Below are 26,633 nucleotides of genomic sequence, written 5' to 3'. Positions count from 1 at the left end.
GGAGTGCAGATTGGTTTTCTTCCCCCTCTCTTGCTGCCATATCCCTAAGGGGCCCCATGACGCGCCTGACAGAGCTCCCATCTACCAGTAAGCCCACCCTCTGTGACCGCCCGGATCTTGCAGTCTGAGGGGGCAACCTCTGGAACAGGACAAGCAGCCATGTCTGGCCGAAGATCAGTATCAGTCGGAGACAGAGCCTGAAACTGGTTCATCAGACAAACTGGAGAGGCCTTCCGTTCAGCCCTCCGGAATGTCTTTCACCCCCTGCCACACCTCGAGACGACCTCCCACTCTACCACGGGTGAGGGGTCAGCCTCAATGTGGGCAGTATCCCGGGCAGCCACAGCCGTACTCCGATCGGGGGATGCGTGGGACGAGCTGGCCGTCCCCGGCAAACCCCCATCCGGACCCCCACAGTGATGCCCATTGGCAACAGCCTCAAGCTGTGTGACCGAAGCCAACACTGTCTGATGCCAACTCAGCCCGCATCCGAACACAGCAGTTGCTGTCCCTATCCATGCTAAAAACTGTTGTTCAAAGAACGTCTGAACTAATCTACAGAGAGCACAAACAATTCCACACAAAATTTAAACTGTTATTAAAATACAAGACTGCCTAGTAAATGCAGTAATGCTGCTACTTGCGCACTGCTGACACACTGCTCGGCGGCGGAAGGAGACTACGCAATTTTACACTATTCAGGTACTAAAACGCGATGCTACAACTGTCAAATACTATAATAAGCCCAAAATTTATGAATTAAACAATGCAAGTATCCAAAAATACGCAAAGAAATTAAGAATTAAGCTATGTAACAAATAAGTGAGCTAGGAGTATACAACTTGCTGCTGGCAGCTGCTTATCCATTGGCGGCAGGGAGGACACTGGCTGTGACCAACCGACACTGGCCTTTCAAAACAAAAACAGAAATCAGACCACTACGCGAATTTACACTATTCAGGTACTAAAGTGCGATGATACATCTCTCAAATACTATAATACGCTCGAAATTTATGAATTAAACATTGCAAGTACCCAAAAACACACAAAGAAATTAAGAATTAAACTATGTAACAAATAAGTGAGCTAAGAGTATATGACTTGCTGCTGGCAAGTGCTTATCCAACGGCGGCAGGGAGCACTTACTCTATCACACTTATGTACTGTGTACTGGTTTAACTACAGATATTTTTAAACATTCTGTATAGTTACCTTCATTTAAAATTTTGTTGATTATTTTAGTCAGTGGCATTATAATTTGTTTTCTGATATATTTAATAACATAATTTGATGGACCATAGTAATCCTCTACTCTAGAATTACTGAGCTTAGCTATTTATTCATTGACCATGTTCTCAGATACACAAGTCCAGTGAAAGCTGTCTGTATGCTTACTGTTCATTTCTGGCAGCAGTGCCTCTGCTTTAGTCACATTCTCCATTATGCTGTTATCCGATTGAGGACTGACAAAATGTGCATTTAGAATATCAGGTGGAATTGGTGTCTGGTACACTTTATCATCACAGTTAGTTTCTGTTTTAATAATTTCCCATGCAGATTTGCATTTATTCACTGAGTTCAGTATACAGGGTGATTCAAAAAGAATACCACAACTTTAAAAATGTGTATTTAATGAAAGAAACATAATATAACCTTCTGTTATACATCATTACAAAGAGTATTTAAAAAGGTTTTTTTTCACTCAAAAACAAGTTCAGAGATGTTCAATACGGCCCCCTCCAGACACTCGAGCAATATCAACCCGATACTCCAACTCGTTCCACACTCTCTGTAGCATATCAGGCGTAACAGTTTGGATAGCTGCTGTTATTTCTCGTTTCAAATCATCAATGGTGGCTGGGAGAGGTGGCCGAAACACCATATCCTTAACATACCCCCATAAGAAAAAATCTCAGGGGGTAAGATCAGGGCTTCTTGGAGGCCAGTGATGAAGTGCTCTGTCACGGGCTGCCTGGCGACCGATCCATCGCCTCGGGTAGTTGACGTTCAGGTAGTTACGGACAGATAAGTGCCAATGTGGTGACGCTCCATCCTGCTGAAATATGAATTGTTGTGCTTCTTGTTCGAGCTGAGGGAACAGCCAATTCTCTAACATCTCCAGATACTGTAGTCCAGTTACAGTAGCACCTTCGAAGAAAAAGGGACGAAAAACTTTATTGGCTGAAATGGCACAGAAAACGTTCACCTTAGGCGAGTCACGTTCATACTCAGTTGTTTCCCGCGGATTCTCAGTGCCCCATATACAGACATTGTGACGGTTGACTTTCCCGTTAGTGTGGAAAGTTGCTTCATCACTAAACACAATCTTTGAAATGAAAGATTCATCTGTTTCCATTTGAGCCTAGTCAACAGCGCCTCAAGCGAAGAAATGTACAACTAAATGAAACTTTATAGCTCCCTTAATTCGCCGACAGATAGTGCTTAGCTCTGCCTTTTGTCGTTGCAGAGTTTTAAATTCCTAAAGTTGTGGTATTCTTTTTGAATCACCCTGTATACTGGGCAATCAAAAAGTCAGTATAAATTTGAAAACTTAATAAACCACAGAATAATGTAGATAGAGAGGTAAAAATTGACACACATGCTTGGAATAACATGGGGTTTTATTAGAACCACCCCATATTGCTAGACGCATGAAAGATCTCTTGTGCGCGTCGTTTGGTGATGATTGTGTGCTCAGCCGCCACTTTCGTCTTGCTTGGCCTCCCAGGTCCCCAGACCTCAGTCCGTGCAATTATTGGTTTTGGGTTTACCTGAAGTCGCAAGTGTATCGTGATCGACCGACATCTCTAGGGATGCTGAAAGACAACATCTGACGCCAATGCCTCACCATAACTCCGGACATGCTTTACAGTGCTGTTCACAACATGATTCCTCGACTACAGCTATTGTTGAGGAATGGTGGTGGACATTTCCTGTAAAGAACATCATTTTTGCTTTGTCTTACTCTGTTATGCTAATTATTGCTATTCTGATCAGATGAAGTGTCATCTGTCGGACATTTTTTGAACTTTTGTATTTTTTTGGTTCTAATAAAACCCCATGTCATTCCAAGCATGTGTGTCAATTTGTATCTTTCCATCTACATTACTCCGTGATCTAATCAGTTTTCAAATTTATACTAACTTTTTGATCACCTGGTATGTATCATTTGCTTTGCACTTAGCTGCCTTGATTTCAGACCTAAAATCTTTTTCACTTTCATATACATTTCCTTGTCAGCATTATTATGCTTGGCCCTATCATGATAGAGTGGCATTATGGTTTTTATTCTACTTAGATGTGGGGTGTACCAGATTTTTAGATTTTGTGGTTTGCTGTAATGATTTGGCTTTGATATTTTCTTGCAGCATTTAGGACAACATGCTTCAAAATTTTCAATTAACAGTTCTGAAATTTGTTGGTAGATTCATTTGCACCTGCATTGGTTATTATTTTATCCCATTTTATTAAATTCAATTTACTTATAAACTTGTTTAACTTTGATTTGTTAATTGGTCTCGTAATTTTTCTACACTCCGTGAAAGTTTCAGTTGCTTTACTGATAAGAATTTGTCTGAGCCATAGTCCCTCATTATCTGAAATGCCAAGCTTGAAAGTGTTGAATTCTGTTTTGCTTAGATGAAAATTACAAATTATGTTATCTAGACATGTTTCCTGGCTTGTGGATTTGTCATTTATGCAACTGAAGTTAAGGGATCTTAATGTATTTAGCAAGTGTTCAACCTTTCTGTTCTTAAACCTAATGTTTATATTGATATCACCAAGTATTAGTATTCTGTAATTTTTGTATTTGAGTAGCAAGAGTATCAGTTTCTCCAGAAGCTCCACAAACAGGTCTTCACTGTATTTTGGGGGGCGGTATACTGAAGCTATTATAATTTCCTGGTTTGGCAACATTATGGCTGCAGCTTCAAATTTTGCTTCTATGCACAGTCCACTTACATCTACAACTTCATAGATTAGGTTCACACTATTTTTAACATACACAGGTACACCACCATGTTTAATACTTGTTCTACAGTAGCTGGTTGCCAATTAATATCCAAATGGTACACTTAATTTTAGTTCCTCATTGCTAAGCCAGTGTTCATTTATTGAAGTCACAGTGCAGTTTAAGTTTTTTAGCCAATACTGAAGTTCATTAAGTTTGTTCTAAAGAACATTACACTCATACTTATCTTACTGCGGTTTTCCTGTAGCCCCTCTGCAAAAAATCATTGAGATGGAATGGAACTGCTGCTTTTCTCTTCCTCAGTATACAACCATTTGACAGATTTTGCAATATCGACTGCTCCTTCAGGCGGCACAGCGGTGAAGTAGTTGTCTCGTTAAGGGGACGAGTGGCTCCTATTACTTCTGCCAGTGTCGACGTGGCATTTTCCGTTACCGGTGCCGATTCTTTTCTCGTTGCCTGTTTTTCCGACAATGACGATTCTGGGGATGCTGCTGCCACCGGTGACTGTGGCTCTGCTGCCGTTGCCAATAGTGGTCGCGGTTCTGCTGTCGACTAGGATAATGACGACATCACTCGTTCCGATACTGCTGTTAATGCTGCATCTGCTTTTATTTTTTTCGGTTTGTGTGATCGATCTCATTGTTGGAATGTGATGGTCCAGTTTTTCCATCTTCCTGGCTTTTTGATTCTATAGACGATTTTTCTACGCCTGGCACGATCGTTACTGCTACGTTGTTTCCCACGACTACGGTCTTCTTTTTGGTTGTTACTGCATAGTTTCTTTCTTCCTCTTTTGTTTATATGCAATCCTTGCCATGTGAAATCTTGTCTTCTTAGGAATCTGTTAACATTGAGTTCTGTGACAAGATTGTATTGTTCATAGGTTTTTACAGTGTCCTTGTTCAGCTGATAAGAGACATAATTTGTCTGTATCGTGTCTTGCCGGTATGGAATTGTACACAGTATCACCCTCGTGTGTAACATATTCCCGATTAACTCTTCTACAGAATTTCTGAAAATACACGTCATCTTCCAGTTTCTGCTGTCATTTTATCCAGCACAGACTATTAGAGTGTCTTCTTTCCCTAGGTGTTTTTCTGCTACGAATGCCTCTAGTAACTTTGTTAAATAACGCACCCGGTTTAACGGAGGACGTTATGGAGAGCATTTCTTGTGATAATTCATTTAAAAGGCTCGCACAGTTTCTGCCGTTTTTGTCAGTCGACATAAGAACTTTAGTTTCTGGCATAGCTGCATTAAATTGATTGCCGGTTCCTTTCCCTGCTAATCGAATTTCTGTTTGTCCAATATTTACTTTTATCGGGGCACGTAATGTAACACAATTATCGGAACATTCGGCAATGTCACTGTTTCTTTTTCCTTTTGCAAATTTGGTCTACATTTTCAGTCATCTGAACAAATTGACGTTTGTCGCACTCGTACAGTTTAATTGTTCCTGTAGAGCTTTCGAACTATCAGCGAGATGTGCAATTAGTCATTTGTTGTCGAGAAATTTCGTCCTAAGTATATCCTTGTACCATTTTATTGTCTATTTGTTTAGTTTTGTGCCATTGATTTCATTCTGTGCCTTACATTGACCAATTTACATACCGTGCATCATGACGATAGTTTTGCACCATGCTTCGAGAAAAAAAAAAAAAAAAAATTATTAGAGTAAACATGCCTTGAACACTGGTACTTCATTTCCATTTCTTTTGTCCATTTCTTTTGTCCACTTATATAGTTCAGAATTGTACTACACACTTATTTGAAAGGTTTCAACTAGTACATGCACCGATTTATATTTATGCTGTGTCCACAGTTAATACAAATTTCACTAGCTTGATATCGTAACGAACTCTCTTACTCTCTTGTAACAGCAAAAATTACACCTGTAGACTTGATTCTTCTCTCATTTATTTTCGCAAATTTGACTATATTCACAGTATTATTTCGTTAATCACTTTCTATCTTGGTTCGTTTCACTATGTTTAACTCTTTCTACTTCCTCTTTTCCTCTATTTTTGTGATAATATAACGCACAATACACTTAGGAGTGCTATAAAAACCGCGACTACTGTATATTACACATATTTTTCACTCTTTATTTTATATATGAAGCACTAACACACCACTGCTGGATGTTGCAAGCAGCCCTTTCAGGGTGGTACCTGTGTAGAAGAAAAGGGATAAGGATGATCCCAACTACTACAGGCCAGTTTCACTTATACCAGGTTTCTCAAAAATTCTGGAAATGCTTATGTATAATAGATTAGTTGATTATCCGGACAAATACAACATTCTTATGCCATCACAGCATGGTTTCAGAAAAAGTAAATCTATGTAATCAGTGACTGCCAACCTGGCAGAATATATTATACAGTCCTTAGACAAAAAACAAGTTGTATCTGCAAAGTTTCTGAAACTCTCCAAAGAATTTGACACTACTGACCATGAAATACTGACAATAAAATCGGAAAACTATTCTATCTGACAGCAAGCAGGCGAGTGGATAGAATCATACTTATGCAACAGGAAAGAACATATATCGATAGGGAATGTGTATCAGTAAGAAACTAAAGCCGTCAAATCAAATATGGAGTACCACAGGGATGTGTAATGGGGCCATTGCTGTTTCATCTGTCTGTTAATGACATAGGTGTTGAAGAGAAGGAGAAGCAAACATTGTATGCAGATGACATGACAATAATGAACAATGACCAAAATGTGGTACAGCTTGAGAGCAGAGCATACATATCTGTGAATACTACAGCTCAGTGGCTCCTGGAAAATGGACTTGTTATGGATCTAAAAAAGACTATGTATTCAGTGTTCACAAATAAAGAGAAGGCTGTGCACATGGGTTTAGAGGAGGATGAAACGAGACTGGAAGAAGGAGACTCTATTAGATTCTTAGGTATTACTGTGACTAATGAACTGAAATGGGAACAACATATTAATTCTCTCTGTGAGAAACTCAGCTCCACCATATTCATAATTAGGCAGCTATCACAGTATTCAGACAAACAGCTCCTGTACACAGTATACCATGCACTCTTCAAACCACTCCTGCAGGATGGAGTGATAGTGTGTGGAAATTCAAATATTCAAGAAATAAAAAGGTGTTCACATTCAAAAAAATTAGGATCATATTAAGAAGAAAGACTTCTGAAACAAGCAGAAACTGCTTCAAAATACTAGGTATCTTAACTTTTACATCGTTGTTCATATATAAAACTGTAATATATGTCACAAAAGATAGTGCAGAGTGGACTCCAAATGCTAGCATATATACCCACAACACACGGAGGAAGAATGACATATGAAGCAGACCCCACTGACTGACAATGCTTGAAAAAGGATCCCAGTACTCACGTAACAAATTACTAAGAAGTCTGCCTAGAAAATTGCCTGACAATGTACACGACACTAAGTTTTAAAAGAACCTCAAAGACTGTCTGGTGGAAAAGGAATTTTACAGTGTTGAAGGGTACTTATCACATTAAATTTGTGTATGTGGTTTTTTAGATTAGATTAGATTAGTACTTGTTCCATAGATCATGAATACGACACTTCGTAATGATGTGGAACGTGTCATGTTAATAAAAGGTGTCTGTACAAGATATTACATTACACAAAATATTACATGACACTCAATATTTTTAGTTTTATTTATTAATTTTTTTTGTGGTGTTAGGGAAATTACCCACTTACTATATCCAAAAATTCATCTAATGAGTAGAAGGAGTTGCCATTAAGAAATTCTTTTAATTTCCTTTTAAATGCTATATGGCTATCTGTCAGACTTTTCATGCTATTAGGTAAGTGACCAAAGACTTTTGTGACACCATAATTTATCCCCTTCTGAGCCAAAGTTAGATTTAACCTTGAGTAGTGAAGATCATCCTTTCTCCTAGTGTTGTAGCCATGTACGCTGATATTGCTTTTGAATTTGTTCGGATTGTTAATAACAAATTTCATAAGTGAATATATATATATTGTGAGGCTACAGTGAAGATTTCTAACTCTTTAAATAAGTGTATGCAGGATGATCTTGGATGAGCTCCAGCAATTATTCAGATTACACGCTTTTGTGCATTGAATACTCTTTTACTCACAAGGGGAGGCCGCCAATTGTGAAATTCAGATTCGATTCATACTGCGCATAATAAAAGCTCATGGCCAGAGGTGTAATGTGGCAAAGCACCAAGATGCACTTCTCAGCCGTTGTCGAGAAAATCGACAGTTAAAAGAAACCGTTGCCGTGAAATACTCTCCACGATTGACAATTTTCTACAGCGTCGTGGTGTAGCGGTAAGCGCTCGGGTTCGTAATCCGATATATATATATATATATAATTCCCGGCAATCAGTTGCAACAATTATGCATATAATAAGTTGTTGAAAGTCATTTGTCGTGGAAAAACTGGCGACGGTTTCTTTTAACTGTCGATTTTCTCGACAACGGCTGAGAAGTGCATCTTGGTGCTTTGCCACATTACACCTCTGGCCATGAGCTTTTATTATGCGCAGTATGAATCGAATCTGAATTTCACAATTGGCGGCCTCCCCTTGTCAATGATGAATTACCCCAGAATATGATGCCATACGAAAGCAGATAATGAAAATAGGTATGATAAGCTAATTTACTCCGATGTTTATCTCCAAAATTTGCAATAATAGCATAAGTAGCTGAACTCAAACATTTCAGCAGATCCTCAGTGTGTTTTTTCCAGTTCAACCCCTCACCAATGCATACACCCAGAAATTTTGAGTATTCTACCTTAGCTACCGATTTCTGATCGAAGTCTATATTTATTAATGGTGTCATTCCATTTGCTGTGTGGAACTGTATGTACTGTGTTTTGTCAAAGTTTAATGAGAGCCCATTTGCAAAGAACCACTTAACAATTTTTTGAAAATCATCATTTACAATTTCACCAGTTAATTCTTGTCTGTTGGGTGTGATAGCTATACTTGTATCATCGGCAAAAAGTACCAGCTTTGCGTGAATATAGAATAGCAAGTCATAAATATATATTAAGAACAGCAGAGGACCCAAGACCGAACCTTGCGGCACCCCATTCTTGATTGTTCCCCAGTTTGAGAAATCACCAGTTTTTTGCATATTATGTGAACTGTTTATTTCAACTTTCTGCACTCTTCCAGTTAGGTATGATTTAAACCATTTGAGCACTGCCCCATTCATACCACAGTACTTGAGCTTATCTAGAAGTAGTCAATGATTTACACAATCAAAAGCCTTTGACAGATCACAAAAAAATCCCAACGGGTGACTTCCAGTTACTCAGAGCATTTAATATTTCATTAGTGAAAGTATATATAACATTTTCCATTGAAAAACCCTTCTGGAAACCAAACTGACATTTTGTTAAAACTTTATTTTTACAAAGGTGTGAAGCTACTGTACAATACATTACTTTTTCAAGAATTTTGGGCAAGGCTGTCAGAAGAGAGATTGGGCAGTAGTTGTTGACATCAGACGTATCCCCTTTTTTTATGCAGTGGTTTAACAATGGCACACTTCAGTCTATCTGGGAAAATACCCTGCTTCAGAGAGCTACTACATGATTGGCTAAGAATCCCACTTATTTCTTGGGAACAAGCTTTTATTATCCTGCTGGAAATGCCATCAATACCATGTGAGCTTTTATTCTTGAGAGAGTTTATTATCTTCCTAATTTCAGAAGGAGAGGTGGGTGGAATTTCAATTGTATCAAATTGTGTGGGTAAGGCCTCTTCCATTAACTGCCTTGCTTCTTCTAATGAACACTTAGATCCTATTTTCTCTACAACATTTAAAAAATGATTATTCAAAATGTTTTCGACTTCCGGCCTGTTGTTTGTCAAGTTTCCATTCACTTTGATGGTAATGCTGTCATCCTGTACTCTTGGTTGCCCTGTCTCCCTTGTAATAATATTCCAAATTGTTTTGATTTTGTTATCAGAGGTACTAATCTCAGACATGATGCACATGCTTCTGGACTTTTTAAAAACCTTTCTTAATGTAGCACAGTAGTTTTTATATTTGGCTGTTTCTGGGTCATTACTCTTTCTTGCTGTTAGATACTGTTCCCTTTTGTGGTTACAAGATATTTTTATTCCTTTAGTAAGGCAAGGTTTTTTGCATGGTTTCTTATAATTAGATTTAACTACTTTCTTGGGGAAACAGTTTTCAAATTCTCTTACAAGTGTATCATGAAATAAGTTATATTTTAAATTACCATCGGGTTCCTTGTACACCTCATCCCAGTCTAACTGCTGAAGATTTTCTCTGAAATTTCTAATTGTTGAGTCATTAATTGAGTGCACAAGTTTGGAGGGTAGTTTTGTATTACTGAATGGAGCTATGCCATATACTGTAACTAGCTGAGCATCATGATCAGAAAGCCCATTCTCAACAGGACAAGAATTTATGTTTTTAAACCTATCTTGGTCTATAAAAGTGTTATCTATCAATGTGCTGCGGTCCTTTACTACCCGAGTAGGAAAATTAATGACAGATGACAAATTGAAAGAACCGAGCAAGGCTTCCAGGTCATTCTTCCTATTACACTCTTTCAGTGAATCACCATTGAAGTCCCCACAAATAATAATTTGCTTTCCCCTATCTGACAGATAGCACAACAACGCATCCAAGTTGTCCAGGAATAAATGAAAGTTTCCTGAAGGGGACGTATATACTGTTACAATTATAAAAGTTACTTATAATCTATGATGTTAGAGTATAAAACAAATGGTTAGGAAGTATGTGACAATGAATGTTTCCTATTTTTGATGTGTCCTATATTACATGTATTGTCACTGTACACCATGTAATCCCACCGGATCAAGTAAAATTCAATTCAAGTAAATCCAAAATACCCACACTCCTCGCATGAGTCTGTTGTTGAATTATGTACACTTTTTATGCCTGTGTGTTATACAACCATGTTTGAGAATGAAAATGTCTTCTACAGGAATTAATATGGATTTGGCAAAAAACGTTATTGTGAAATTCAGTGGGCTCTGCTTGTCCATGAAGTCCAGAGGCAACAAATAACTGCACCTATGTTAGTGTTGTGTTCCTTGACTTCCAGAAGGCATCTGATACAGTTTTGCACAGTCAATTAGTGAACAAAATATGAGTTTACCAAATACTGGAGCAGAATGATGACTGGATTCAGAACTTTCTAGCAGACAGTACTCAGCATGTTGTTCTTAACAGGGCAAAATTGTCAGATTGAAAAGCAACATCAGGAGTAACTTTAGGAAATATTATAAGGCTACGATTTTGTGGATGATGTTGAGAGATCCATGAAGCTGTCAATTATGCAATTGTGCACAAGAAAATTGCAAAGCCAGAAATCTTGAAATGTTAGTGGATTTGCAGAGGGTCAACATTTGGTGCAATGTTTGGCAGCTGACCCTCAAAGTAAATGAATGTAACATATTGTGCACAGAAAGGTAGAAAGGCCCACCATTGTCTGATTCTACCATTGTCAGTAAGTCATTGGAAACTGCAACAACCATAAAATATCAAGGAGCATAACTCAGAGTTACCCAAAGTGTAATGCTTACATAAAACCCAAAGATGAGCATTGTGTTTCACCAGAGAATCATTTATTAAGTACAAGACAATTATGAAGACGCTGATCACACTCCAGTGGTTGACACTACAAGAGAAGCACTGTGCTTCTCAGAGAAGTTAAGTGTTAAAATTTCAAGAGTGAATGTAAACTGAAGAATTGTGTACCTACTGAAATAACCCACCATTACATTTACAGGCATGTAAGGGCACACATTCAAACTACCAAAATGCATTTCTCTCATATTCTAGTCCTAAACTATTTGGGCTTTTCTGTATGAAAAATCCTTTAGTAAACCCCAGTAGTTTGCCATATTCTGAGATTTATAGCAAGTTGTCAGCTCTTTTTGCAAAAGAGATTCCTGTAGTGGTAACTCATTTAGAGTTTCTACATTCCAAAAAGTGAAATATTCAGTATTGTGGTGCTTGAGTAGTGGATCTTGGAGGTCTTAGTTACTGTTGCCAATTCCACTGTGGAGAGACAGACTGCAAATGTTCCTATGAAGGATCATTATTATACAGCACTGTAATTAATTTTGCCCAGCCTCTGAAATAGCATAGCCCATCACAGGAGGATAATGGATGTGTTATCTAGCTCAAGTATCACTCGGATGTTTTATAATGAGGAAATGAAAGTTGCAAAGGTATATGAAACGAAGTGAAATATCATTATCTTTTATTTCTAAGATTTCTTTTTTTAGGATTGAGGAAATGAATTATATCTCAGGTGTGGGCCTAAATATGCCGCACACGTAGCCATAAAACAATCAGCTAAACCTTGTTTTTGTTGTACTAACCGCACTCTGTTTTCCTTCTATGTTGATCTGAAACATGAACTTGATCACAACCAAAACTAGAACAATGTTATTCCTGTAGCACCCAGCCAGTGAGATGCACCAATGGTACTCATTTGTAAACCGGGAGGAATTCTTCGCATCTGTGGTGACTTTAAGGCAACTATTAATTCACAATCAAAGATATACCACCATATTACATTATCTGAAGAGGGGGAGACAAAGTATATGGCAAGTTAATACTTCTTAAAGACTCTTATTGTTGTCACCCATACACAACTCTCCTCAAATAAGGCTTCACAGCAGTTCATGGCAATCAACACTCCTTTGGGCTTGTACGAGTCTTTTCTTTTGGGTAAGCAATCCTTCAACTATTTTCTAGCACTATCTGGAACAATTCTTTTCAATTATTCCACAATGTGCTAATCATTTAGATAACAATATTTTAAAGAGTGGAACAAAGGTGCAACATTTACAGTATCTTAGAACATGCAAAAGGCATTCAATAAGTAACGCACCACTTTTTTTTCCTCTGTCAACTTCAGTTGGCAAAATGTGGGATTTGTTGTGGAACATTGGGAAATATTACCACTTCAACTCCTACAATTGCATGAAGTTCCAATAGGTGGCAGTGCTGTACACTGCCTTCAAAATGTCATCTGTAATGGAGGTACGTTCCAAGCAGAGAGCGGTCATTGAGTTTCTTTGGCAGAAAACCAGAGCACTGATGATATTCATAAGCACTTCCAGAATGTCTACAGAAACCTGGCAGTGAACAAAAGCGTGGTGAGTCATTGGGCAATGCATCTGATTAGATTAGATTAGCAGGTCCCAAGTGGAATGATCGTCATTTTTTTAATGAACACTATATGAAAGAGTCATTTTAAAAATACTAATGCACTGAATCTAAAATAAAAAAGTTTTTTTTATTTATTTATAAGGTATAAATGTGCAATACAACTACTATAATACTTATTTACAATGAACACATTACTGCACTGAAATGGTGCAGAAGTTATAATATCACACACACAAATCAGTTAGTTCTACTGAGAAATTCATCAATGGAGTAGAAAGAGTTGGCCACCAATAAATCATTTAGGCTTCTCTTAAACTGAATTTCATTGGTTGTTAAGCTTTTTATGGCTGTTGGCAAGTTATTGAAAATGTGTGTTCCTGAATAATGCACACCTTTTTGTACAAGACTAAGTGACTTTAAATCCTTGTGAAGATTATTCTTATTTCTAGTATTGATTCCATGAATTGAGCTGTTGGTTTGAAAAAGTGATATATTTTTAATGACAAATTTCATTAAGGAATAAATATATTGGGAAGCAGTAGTTAGTGTCCCTAGTTCCCTAAACAGGCTTCTGCAGGATCTTCTTGAGTTCACACCACATATAGCTCTTACTGCACGTTTTTGTGCCCGGAAAACTTTAGCTTAGTTTGCTGAATTACCCCAAAAAATAATCCCATATGACATTATGGAATGAAAGTAAGCATAGTATGCCAGCTTTTTCATTTTTATATCCCCTATGCCTGACACAATTCGCATTGCAAATAGAGATTTGTTAAGACGCTTCAGCAGTTCTGTGGTGTGCTCCTCCCAGTTGAATTTGTTATCTAGCTGTAATCCCAATAATTTAACAATGTCCACTTCTTCTATCTGCTTGTCATCGTATGTTAGCCATATACTCGTGGGGCATCCCTTACAAGTTCTGAACTGCATGTAGTATGTTTTTTCAAAATTTAGTGACAAAGAATTGGCTAGGAACCAGTGATTAATGTCCACAAATATTTTATTGGCTGATGTTTCTAAGACTACAATTGATTTGCTATTTATTGCAATGTTCGTATCATCGGCAAACAAAACGAACTTGACATCTGGCAATGTTACTGATGAAAGGTCATTATTATACGCAAGAAAAAGTAAGGGCCCCAAAATGGAACCTTGTGGGACCCCACATGTAATTAGTTCCCAGTTGGATGATACCTGATAGCTTGATACATGTCTCTTTCCTAATAACACCCTTTGTTTCCTGCCAGAAATATAAAGATCTGAACCATTTTGCAGCATTTCCTGTTACACTATAATATTCTAATTTACTTAAAAGGATATTGTGATTTATACAGGGAAATGCCTTTGACAGATCACAAAATATACCAGTTGCCTGCAATTTTTTGTCTAACGAATTAAGCACATTTTCACCGTAAGTGTAGATAGCCTTCCCAATATTAGAACCCTTTAGAAATCCAAACTGTGACTTTGACAGTATGTTATTTGAGATAAGATGGTTATAAAGCCGATTGTACATTACTTTTTCTAAAATTTTTGAAAATGCTGGCAACAGTGAAATTGGATGGAAATTTGATCCTATTTCTTTATCTCCCTTCTTAAACAGTGACTTAACTTCAGCATATTTCAACCATTCAGGAAATATTCGACTGATAAACGAGTGGTTACACAGATAGCTTAATATGTTACTTAGCTCAGAAACACATTCTTTAATTAACTTTGTTGATATTTCATCATACCCACTAGATGTTTTTGATTTTAAAGATTTTAAGATGGACATTACTTCTGCTGGGGTAGTGAGGGTCAAATTCATATTATGGAAGTTACTTGAAATGTCTGGTCTGAGGTATTCCATAGCAGCATCTACTGAACCTGACAACCCCATCTTTTCAGTAACAGTTATAAAATGTTTGTTAAAAAGTTCTGCAACACTATACACATCTGTCACCAATGTATCATTTACTCTTAACGCTATTTGTTCCTCTTCATGTCTGGTTCTACCGGTCTCCTCCTTCACTATATCCCATATTGTCATTATTTTGTTATCTGACGTGACTATCTTTTCCTTGTAATATATTTGCTTTGATGACCGTATTACAGTCTTTAATATTTTGCAGTACTTCTTGTAATTTGCTATAGCATAAACATTGGAACTGTTTCGGATTGACAGATAGTTTTCTTTTTGTTTTACAAGATACCCCTATTCCTTGAGTAATCCATGGCTTCTTTGTGGACTTTGCTCTAACCTTGGTAAGTTTTGGGGGAAAACAGTGTTCGAATAAGGTAAGCACTTTATTAGCAAAAGTGTTATATTTTTCATGCATGCCATGAGCACTGTAAACATCACTCCAGTGAATGTCTCTGAAGAGTGTCCTAAAATAATCAATTTTTGGGTTATTGATTACCCTCTTGAGATCATATTTAACAGATTTTATATCCTGTTCAGTATTAACATTTACCAGAAGGAGCTGCATGTCATGGTCTGAGTGGCCATTGACTATTGGTTTTGTAATATAATTTTGTTCATTGGACTTTTCTATAAAGATGATATCAATGGCTGTTTGTGAGCAATTGGCTACCCTAGTGGGGAATGTCACAGTGGGAATTATGTTGATTGATAGTGTTACTAACTCAAATAAGTTCTTATTGGGAGAGTCTTTAAGAAAATCTACATTGAAATCACCAGCAATCACTATTTCTTTGTTTTTGGTTGTTAAATGGGCCAGTACAGCTTCAAGGTGGTTTACGAACAGATTAAAGTTACCTGCAGGTGCTCGATATACACTTAATATTATGAAGGATTTTTTGTGAAATTCTACTTCTGTTGCACATGCTTCCATATGCTGTTCTACGCAAAATTTATGAATGTCTATGTTCTTAGATTTATGACAGTTCCTGATGAATGTGGCAACTCCTTCTTTCTCCATTTCTGATCTACAAAAGTGAGATGCTAACCTAAACCCTGTAACACTTAAAAGTTCTATACCAGTGGTCACATGATGTTCAGAGGGGCAGATTATGTCAGCTGGGTTTGAAGACTCTAATTCATCTATGCAGATAGTTAATTCATTAATTTTATTTCTCAGTCCTCTAATATTTTGACGCAATAAAGATAGCTGACATTTTGCATTGACTGAGTTAAAATTGGGTAGAGCTAAAATATCTGCTGACTGTTGAAAATTCTTATCCAATAGCTGTTTATGCTGATGAAATAAGATAGAATTATGGTTTTTGGTTTCTTTCCCAAACTGAAGGTTTGTCTCAGTTGTAACCTCTCTTAAAATTTGGTTTCTTTCTGTCCTCCCTACTCTAAAAGAGGGTCTTTTATGAACCCTATAACCACAACAAGGTCACGCAAAGCTGTCTGACCTCCCGTGTGCCATCTGGCTGCACACAGCTGCGACTCGTGCAATGTCGGAATGTGCCGAGAGCCTCATTCGAGGTGATTGACAGATCACAATCGAACACCTGGCTGCACAACTGAACATCTCTGCCGGTAGTGGCGACACACCCGTCCACCAGTTGGAGCACTCAAAGGTGTGCGGCCACCGGGTTCCTCGCCACCTGACAGAAGACTGTAAAGAGCAACGGAGGACCCTCCGCCCAGAATTTCTCGCACGTTACGAGGTAGACCGTAACAATTTTTTGTTGAAAATCACCACAGGTGATAAAACGTGTGTTCGTCACTTCGAACCGGAAACAACGTGGCAATCCACACCAGTACAGTATCGGCGATCGTCTTCTAGGACTCCGAAGAGGTTATCCTGTCGACGTTCTCTCTCGCGGTGCAACGATCGACTTCGAATTGTGTACTGTACGACCCTCGGAAAACTGAAGAAACAACTTCGAGATGTTCGTCTCACAAAAATGCAAGAAAACTTGCCATTTTGCACGACAACACAATGCCTGACGCAAGTGCGCACACCTGAAGGGAGCTCACAAAACTCCCCCGTCCCCCTCACAGCACGGATCTCGGCGCCTTCCGACTTCCGTCCGTTTGGCTCGACGGAGGTTGCAATCGGTGGGAAGCAGTACACGGACGACGGGGAGGTTACTGGTGCGGCGAGACACCGGCTCCGATGTGGACCAGTAAAGTGGTACCGTGGAGGCATCTGGGCCCTGCCAGTAAGGTGGAGTACGCCATTGCATTGAATGGAGATTATGTTGAGAATTTTGATTTTGTAGCCAAAAGTGTGGGGAGTAATATGGTGTACTGAAATCCTGAATAAAACCAACCTGCTTTCAGAAAAAAATGAGTTTCATTACTTACTGAACACCCCTCAATAGCTTTGTAATTATATAATGATGTCTTAGCTGCTGGTGAGACTTCCAGTTTGAATGGCTGTTGTCTACAAAACTTTTCCATTCCTAATGATTAGTCTGGAGCCGAGCTGGATGAACTGTTAGGAATGGAAACGTTTTGCGGAGCACGATCGTACGACCCAGAAGATTCTCCAGCAGTATACCTTCGTAATATTAAAAGTTATAGTTCGAAGCGTAACTTAAATAAGAGTCATTTTTTCTAGCCCGGTGTGGAACATTCAGCTCAATTCTACGATGAAACGTGTGGAGGCCGCAGAAAAAATGCCTATCGCAATAAACCCGAAGGATTTTTAAACTATTTATTGCAAAAGAAAATTTGAATGAATTTCTATGCAATAAAATAGTCAAATCTGAAAATTATCAAATCCGAACGGTAACGAAACTGCGAAATGGCTTTTCCGTCGACGGAATCGCACCTCAAAATCTACCCCTTGTTAAATTACTTAAGTGTTTGGAAAAGTCTGGTCCTCACCAGAAGTGTGTGGCAAAAAGATATTAGCAGACTCCATCTTGATTAAAAATACTGGTAGCACTGAGAAGCCAGTCACCTTCACCTTAGAAGCAGTCACATACGCACAAGATACCTATTCATAAATTGAGAAAAATATATTTGTGATTATGTATGAACACTGACAAGCTATAGCACATTTCCATGGGATCTAAGATACACTCCTGGAAATGGAAAAAAGAACACATTGACACCGGTGTGTCAGACCCACCATACTTGCTCCGGACACTGCGAGAGGGCTGTACAAGCAATGATCACACGCACGGCACAGCGGACACACCAGGAACCGCGGTGTTGGCCGTCGAATGGCGCTAGCTGCGCAGAATTTGTGCACCGCCGCCGTCAGTGTCAGCCAGTTTGCCGTGGCATACAGAGCTCCATCGCAGTCTTTAACACTGGTAGCATGCCGCGACAGCGTGGACGTGAACCGTATGTGCAGTTGACGGACTTTGAGCGAGGGCGTATAGTGGGCATGCGGGAGGCCGGGTGGACGTACCGCCGAATTGCTCAACACGTGGGGCGTGAGGTCTCCACAGTACATCGATGTTGTCGCCAGTGGTCGGCGGAAGGTGCACGTGCCCGTCGACCTGGGACCGGACCGCAGCGACGCACGGATGCACGCCAAGACCGTAGGATCCTACGCAGTGCCGTAGGGGACCGCACCGCCACTTCCCAGCAAATTAGGGACACTGTTGCTCTGGGGTATCGGCGAGGACCATTCGCAACCGTCTCCATGAAGCTGGGCTACGGTCCCGCACACCGTTAAGCCGTCTTCCGCTCACGCCCCAACATCGTGCAGCCCGCCTCCAGTGGTGTCGCGACAGGCGTGAATGGAGGGACGAATGGAGACGTGTCGTCTTCAGCGATGAGAGTCGCTTCTGCCTTGGTGCCAATGATGGTCGTATGCGTGTTTGGCGCCGTGCAGGTGAGCGCCACAATCAGGACTGCATACGACCGAGGCACACAGGGCCAACACCCGGCATCATGGTGTGGGGAGCGATCTCCTACACTGGCCGTACACCACTGGTGATCGTCGAGGGGACACCGAATAGTGCACGGTACATCCAAACCGTCATCGAACCCATCGTTCTACCATTCCTAGACCGGCAAGGGAACTTGCTGTTCCAACAGGACAATGCACGTCCGCATGTATCCCGTGCCACCCAACGTGCTCTAGAAGGTGTAAGTCAACTACCCTGGCCAGCAAGATCTCCGGATCTGTCCCGCATTGAGCATGTTTGGGACTGGATGAAGCGTCGTCTCACGCGGTCTGCACGTCCAGCACGAACGCTGGTCCAACTGAGGCGCAGGTGGAAATGGCATGGCAAGTCGTTCCACAGGACTACATCCAGCATCTCTACGATCGTCTCCATGTGAGAATAGCAGCCTGCATTGCTGCGAAAGGTGGATATACGCTGTACTAGTGCCGACATTGTGCATGCTCTGTTGCCTGTGTCTATGTGCCTGTGGTTCTGTCAGTGTGATCATGTGATGTATCTGACCCCAGGAATGTGTCAATAAAGTTTCCCCTTCCTGGGACAATGAATTCACGGTGTTCTTATTTCAATTTCCAGGAGTGTAGAATGTGATTCACATAAGGTGGTCTGCAGTCACATGAAAAAGGATTTACATAATACACTAGATGATTTTCCCACTATATTGTACTGAGTCACCTGGGCAACAGCATATGAGATGGCTGGAGCATCCTCAGCTGGCACCCCTCCAGTGTTTGCATTTCTTCTACCTCCATCAACGACTGAAAATAGTTAGTGGGATCCTGTTGTTGTCCATCAAAAATGCAAGTACAATATTGTAAACCTGCGATGTCCACAGGTCCACATCCTGGCATTACTATGCTGATCATGCAGAGGAATATTAAGGATGAAGTCACAAACAAGGTGATATGTTAACACCCCAGGGGTTGCCATCGTGACCTGCACCTGTATGGTCTGAGCACACAACAAAATAAATCCACACAGAGTACCTATACTTGGCCTTCTACCTAAGCCACTGAAACCAAGTCATCACAGCCATCTTGATTTTGTGGGAAACTGCCTCAGTGCCTCATCATTTACTGCTGTTCACACTTTGCCAAAACTCCTATCTAACATCCATGTTAGCCACTGCCACAGCCATAGAAGAGACACTGGTATATGTAGTGCTGCACATTGACCCTCAGTTTCTCTTACACGTTTGCCCACTTACATTGCAGCTACAGGTTATTTTTTACCATTTCATGCTGCTTTCAATGGGGAAGCAGAATGAATGGTGCAAACTATTAAAAGTGTTCAACAAGAAAGCTCTGAGTACAGCCTCCATAGAGGACATGCTTGCCATGTTATAAAGCTTCTATAGGTCTACTGCCATCCGAAGTTGCAGCTCACTGAACTGCCCCATGGCAAGAGGGGATGAATGCTGCTTGAGCAGCTCCACTGTGTGTGATGAAGTTGATTCAGCATCCCGTGTTCCAAATTATCTCTGCAAGTTCAACCCACAGGTATAGGTGCCACACCATGGTGGATACGACACATTGTAGAAATATGTCAGGACCGGCACATCTACACCATTGTGCCTGAGAGCAATTGTGTTTGCAGTGATCAAATGACAAAGTTATTTTGGCCAACTAACAATCACAGTGAGATTAGCATGGCACTACAAAAAACCACCAGTCCCACTGGCAGCAACATGGCCCAACAAATTGCTCCCTTAAAAGGTCCAACAGCATCAAAGGGCAATATATGGACTCCCTTTGTGATCATTACACTGCCTCCAGCCACAGATGACCCCTCATTACTTTCACCAGTTACTGACCTCTATGTGCTGCAAACTCAGTCCACTGCTGTCAGTGCCTCAAAGCTGGCCACCTACAAGTTCACTGTCCTGAAGCCCTCGGCAGAGCTGCCAACCCTGGTGTCTTCTTTCTGTGCTATTCCAACATTATACATTATGCCACTACCACCATGCATGCCAGTTAAATGGGTGATTGATCCAGTATTTTTGCCAGATGAACTGATGACCCACAACTCAGACGTGGTTGACACCATCAAGAAAAACTTTTCGTACCTCACACTCAGTGCTACAATCATCACATCATGTGGGCCTGCCCAGTCGTCACTAGCTGTGCAAAAACTGCTACATATCACTATTCATTCTTGTTTATGTTTTTGCTGTCTACTTGCTTATACTTATTGCCACACTTGGATCTATGAAGCCATCGACAGACTTAACTGTTGTATTACAGACTGGACGCCTGGCTTCTGATATAATAACAATATGATGGTAAGGGAGACTGGACTGTTACTGTGTCACTGACAACCAATAATAATGTGTTTGTCAAGATTAATGTTTGTAGCACTTAGGGGGTCCATTTGTTTGTCACTATTAATATTGGTGTCTGGATCGACACCAAATTAATGAAGACTTTGTGCACCTCAAACTCACCAGCTTTTATATTGTTGCAGCAGAAGCTGAGCAGCCCCATGGTGTAGTGGATATGATACAAAACTGTTAGATGGAGGGTCATGAGTCAAAACTCACCTCGACTGTACAATTTTAATTTCTATATTCGGTTTGAGTACATTCTAGAAGTATCCACAAATATAAAGAATCATTGTACGGGAATGTTCTGTAACTATATATAAACTGTATGTGTTCTGGACGGAGGCAGTTTGCTCCGCGCTCTTGTATGTGCAAGTGCTGAATAAACCTTCGTTAAGTGAAGTTAGTGTTCGTCATTCATCTAATTACACCTTCTTCTACATGACAGTATTCTGGTGGAGACGCTGGGTACTGGAACTTGTAATAGCACACATTATCAACAACACAGTGGCTCCCATCAGGCCGCAACAGAGCTGCCGTTTATGTGGCGAGAAACCCGAGTTTGAGCCATATTCAACAGATTGCAATCTATGTTAGACAGAGGAAGAAGAGGACGTTACGATGACAGCAACTGTGTGTCACCACAATAGACATCCTTCCGGGTTCTCTGGTGATGATGGCCAAGATCCAAACAAGTGGCTGAACGTATATGAGCGTATAACCACATTTAACAAATGGGATGACACCATGTGTTTGGCTAACGTATGTTTATACTTGGCGGGCACTGCCAAGCAATGGTATGAGAACAACAAGGAGAAGTTGACGAGATGGGAAGTATTTTGGCGACACACGATGACAGAAGTGCAACGCTGAAGATAAATTACAGTGCAGGGGACAGTGTCCAGGAGAAACTACAGCATCCTAGATTCAGGACGTCTTGGAGCTGTGTAAAATAGTGGATCCTACAATGGAGGAGGAAGATAAATTTGCACATCTCTTGGAGGGTGTTGCTGAGGACATGTGTTAAGCCCTACTCCAGAAGGAGGTTTCGACAGCAGACGGCTTCATAAAATGGTGCCAGTATATTGAGACAATGCAACAAAAAAGAATTCCACACAAGAAGTTGGAACGGCTTCCAAGCGTATCGATATCTGTGATGGAGGAAGCAACTGATTTCACAAGTGTTCTTCGTCAGATAGTGAGAGGAAATTCAAAAGGCACTTGGATTGCACAGCAAGCAAGAAAACGAGACACTTCAAGGAGGAAGTGGAACAGACATTGAGCCCAATCTCTTGTCCTTCATTTCCCTCTAAAATGGTGAAAAAGTCGAGACCCAGGCGGAGTTACATTCCTGCAGTGCCGCACAAGGAACCTGTTTGGGCACCAAGGAAGACTGGTGTCTGGAGGACCCAGGACAACCAACCAATATGTTTACCCTGTGGACGACCGGGACATGTGGTGTGCTATTCTCGAGAAAGGCAGCAGATGTTTGCTGACACCCGCACCAGAAGACACCAGACCGATCTTAGCCAACGCCAACTCTGGGTCGACGAAGATGAACAAGAATATGTGGGTGCAGGACGACGTAGGTCACCATCGCCACAAGCTAGCCGCTGGAGAGGATGCTCCCCAACATGCCGATCAAGGTCTCCATCGCTGTTTAGAAGCTCTCCAGCTGGTCACCTCGCTGCCGCAACCTGGGAAACTAAAGGGTGTGACCTTCCTTGGAGGTCAGGCCGCTGAAGAGAAAAATCCTCCGCCATTGATCACTACAAAAATGATAGGAAACTACGTCGATATCCTCACGGATGGACAACCAGTCCAAGCTCTTGTGGACTCTAGAGCATCATATTGAGTCATTTTGGAGAAGTACCTTCGCCAGTTGCAGAAAACAGCAAAACATTCTGCTCATTGGGCTAATGGGAAATATGTAAAACCTACAGGAATATGTACCATTGTGTGGGTTAAAGTGGCCATACACAGTCCTTAGAATTCATCGTCTTACAAGAGGGCAGTCATGACGTCTTTCTCAGATGGGACTTTTTGAAAGCTTCTCAGGAAATTACAGGTTGTGGTCGCTTGAAGATTATGCTAGACGAGATGAGGAAGATGCGCATCCAAGTGTGTGGAGACTATGTGTGGTGGATGAAGAAATCATTCCTGGAGTCAGTACTAGAAAGGTAACTGTCACGTTTCAAGCCATGCATCAACCAATGGATCTTGTAGTGGAATGTAAGAGGAGCATAACACTGAAGAATAACTTCGTCATCCCAGCCTCCGTCACCTTGTTTAACAACGGATTCAGTGAATTGTAGAGCGTTAACTGGTGCCAAGAACTGCAGATCCTTCCAAGATGTATGTGCGTACAACTGCTGAGCCATTAATTGAAGAACAGCTGAGCATCTTAGAAACCTCCCATGCCAAGTCTGTGGGTGAAATTAGTGCTACCACTACGAGACAAGATCTTCTAGCTCAACTATCACCAGATCTCACGAAGGAACAACACAAGAAGCTACTTGCCATTCTTCAAGAGTTCTCTGAATGCTTCAATCCACAGTTGAAGAGCAAATTAGACAAATCGATGGTGAAGCACCAGATTAGCACTGGAGACCATCATTCAATAAAGAGAGCATACTGTGTGTCAGCAACGGAACGTCGAATAATTCGCAGAGCCCATGGTTGTCACCAGTGGTCCTCATCAGGGAGTAGGATGGCAGTTGGTACTTTTGTGTTGATTACAGGAATCGTGCTGAGATAACTAAAAAGGACGTTTACCCTCTTCCAAGAATTGAAGATACACTAGATTGTCTGAAGGGGCTAAGTTGTTCTCAGCCATGGACATGTACTCGGGATACTGGCAAATCGAAGCAGATGAGGCTGATCATGAGAAAACTGCATTCGTCACCCCTCCGGGCCTGTATGACTTTAAGGTAATGCCGTTTGGTTTGTGTTATGCACCAGCAACTTTTGAATGGATGATGGATAATCTTCTAAGGCACCTGAAGTGGACGATGTGTCTTAGTGATTTAGATGACATTATACTGTTCTCAGACACATTTGATGAACATATAAAAAGACTGAGGGCCGTTCTTAACTGTCTCCAACAAGCCGGACTGAAACTTAATCCAAGAAAGTGTCTCTTTGGAGCAAAAGAAATCAAAATACTTGGACACCTTGTGTCAAACAAAGGTGCGCAGCCAGACCCAGAAAAGGTGAGATCTATAACGGCATTTCCTATTCCTAAAAGTATTAGAGATGTTAAAAGCTTCCTCAGATTATGTTCTTATTACCGTCATTTTATCAAACACTTTTGTATCAAAGCCAGGCCGCTCGAAGAGTTGTTAAAAGCTGATGCTAAATTTACCTGGGGTATTACGCAACAAGATTCTTTCGCTGTGCTGCGAAAGCTCTCGACGACTTACCCTGTTCTCAGCCTGTATGATGAGAGAGCACCTACATAACTACACACAGATGCCAGGGGGTATGGGATCGGTGCTGTTCTGGTGCAAATTTCTGATGGAAAAGAGAAGGTTATAGCCTATGCTTCTAGGATACTTACAAAAACCGAGAGAAACTACTCAACTACTGAAAGAGAATGTCTTGCTGCAATCTGGACCATGAGCAAATTTTGACAGTATCTCTATGGAAGGCCATTCACAGTTGTTACAGACTTTCACTTCACTTTGTTGGTTGGCAGGTCTTAAGGATCCATCAGGACGACTCGACAGGTGGGCACTACATCTTCAAGAGTATATTACCATACCAAGTGGAAGAAAACACCAAGATGCCGACTGTCTCTCAAGAAACCCTGTGCAAGACCATCAAGACTTTGATGAAGATAGTGACTGCCTCACTACACTGCAGGATCCCTCTGCTGAGCAGAAGAAGGATGCCAAGATATCTCAAATTATGCTTGCCTTAAATCGGTCAGAGGATGTGAAAGGACAATTTAAGGTAGTTAATGGATTACTTTGCAAGAAAAACTTTGATCCGTTTGGAAAGAGGTGGCTACTAGTAATTCCTAAACACATGGGCTTAGATGTTCTACAGAAATTCCATGACACACCAGTGGCTGGACATTTAGGTTTTATTAAGACGTATGATAGAATCCGCAAGAGAGTTTTCTGGCCAGGTTTATTTAGAAGTATCCGTCACTATGTGTCGCACTGTCGAGAGTGCCAGAGGAGAAAGGCAGTCCCTCAGAAACCACTTGGCCGACTCATACCAATTCCACCAGCAGAAACGCCTTTCCAGCATGTTGGGATTGACCTATTCCATCGATTTCCAATGTCTGCTAGTGGCAATAGATGGATTATTGTTTGCACTGATTATCTGACATGCCATGCCATTACAAAAGCAGTGAAAACAGCCGAAGCATCCGATATAGCCAAATTCATCGTGGAAGGCAGTGTATTAAAACACGGTGGCCCAACGTCATTAATTATGGATCGAGGGAAAGTTTTTCAATCGAATCTTGTGACAGCGTTAAAATGTCGGTGACACATTACTCGTCACATGACGACTGCCTACCATCTGCAAACTAACGGGCTTACTGTACACCTTAATAAGACCTTGCCCTACATGCTATCAATGTTCATCAGTGTTGAGCAGAGCAAATGGGGTGAGGTGCTACCTTTTGTGACGTTTGCCTACAACACCTCCAAACAAGACACCACGGGATTTACGTCCTTTTTCCTGGCGCGAAGGCATGAGGCGACTACGACGATGGACACTATGTTTCCATTACATCCTGATGACATGGATGACGACTACATTGGCCAGGTGTTAACCAGAGCTAAGGAAGCTCGGCAGTTAGCTCACTCTGCATGCTGCAGGCTCAAGAAAGCAATCGCCAAAGGTATGACGTGAGCCACTGCCCTGTTGTCTACCAGCCTCATGACCTCGTCTGGATCTTCACTCCTGTTCGGAAGGTTGGTTTCTCTGAGAAGCTCCTCAGGCGCTACTTTGGACCTTATAAGGTTGTAAGACAGTTGGTGATGTTACTTATGAAGGTTCCGACCCCGTCACAAGACGATGAAAGATCAGAGATACGGTCAACGTCCTTCGAATGAAGCCCTATAAGGATCCGGCAACCCAGGGTAAATTTGAAGCTCCAACGACAGGCGACAAGCGGAAAGGTGATAAAGAGCATAGCGGCAAAAGAAGTTCTAAGAAGATTACCATCAGGGCGAGAATCAGTCATCAGGAGCCGGAGTATGCAGGACCGATGACTCGTTCCAGGACTAGGAGGACGTAACACCGAGACGCTGTTCCTTAATGAGGGAGCAATGTCGCAGCAGAAGCTGAGAAGCACTGTGGTGTAGTGGATAT

General features: G+C 40.9%; 1 protein-coding gene across 4 annotated transcripts in view; it reads right to left on the bottom strand.

Annotated features, from left to right (window-relative positions):
* The window catches only part of LOC126249056 (biotin--protein ligase), a 399,528-nt gene that overhangs the window by 99,195 nt on the left and 273,700 nt on the right, over nt 1-26,633 (bottom strand). The window lies entirely within an intron of this gene.

This window comes from Schistocerca nitens, chromosome 3, assembly GCF_023898315.1.
Source record: "Schistocerca nitens isolate TAMUIC-IGC-003100 chromosome 3, iqSchNite1.1, whole genome shotgun sequence".
NCBI classification, from domain to species: domain Eukaryota; kingdom Metazoa; phylum Arthropoda; class Insecta; order Orthoptera; family Acrididae; genus Schistocerca; species Schistocerca nitens.
The sequence above is the reverse complement of the archived record's forward strand: the minus strand, read 5'-3'. Positions and strand labels throughout refer to the sequence as shown.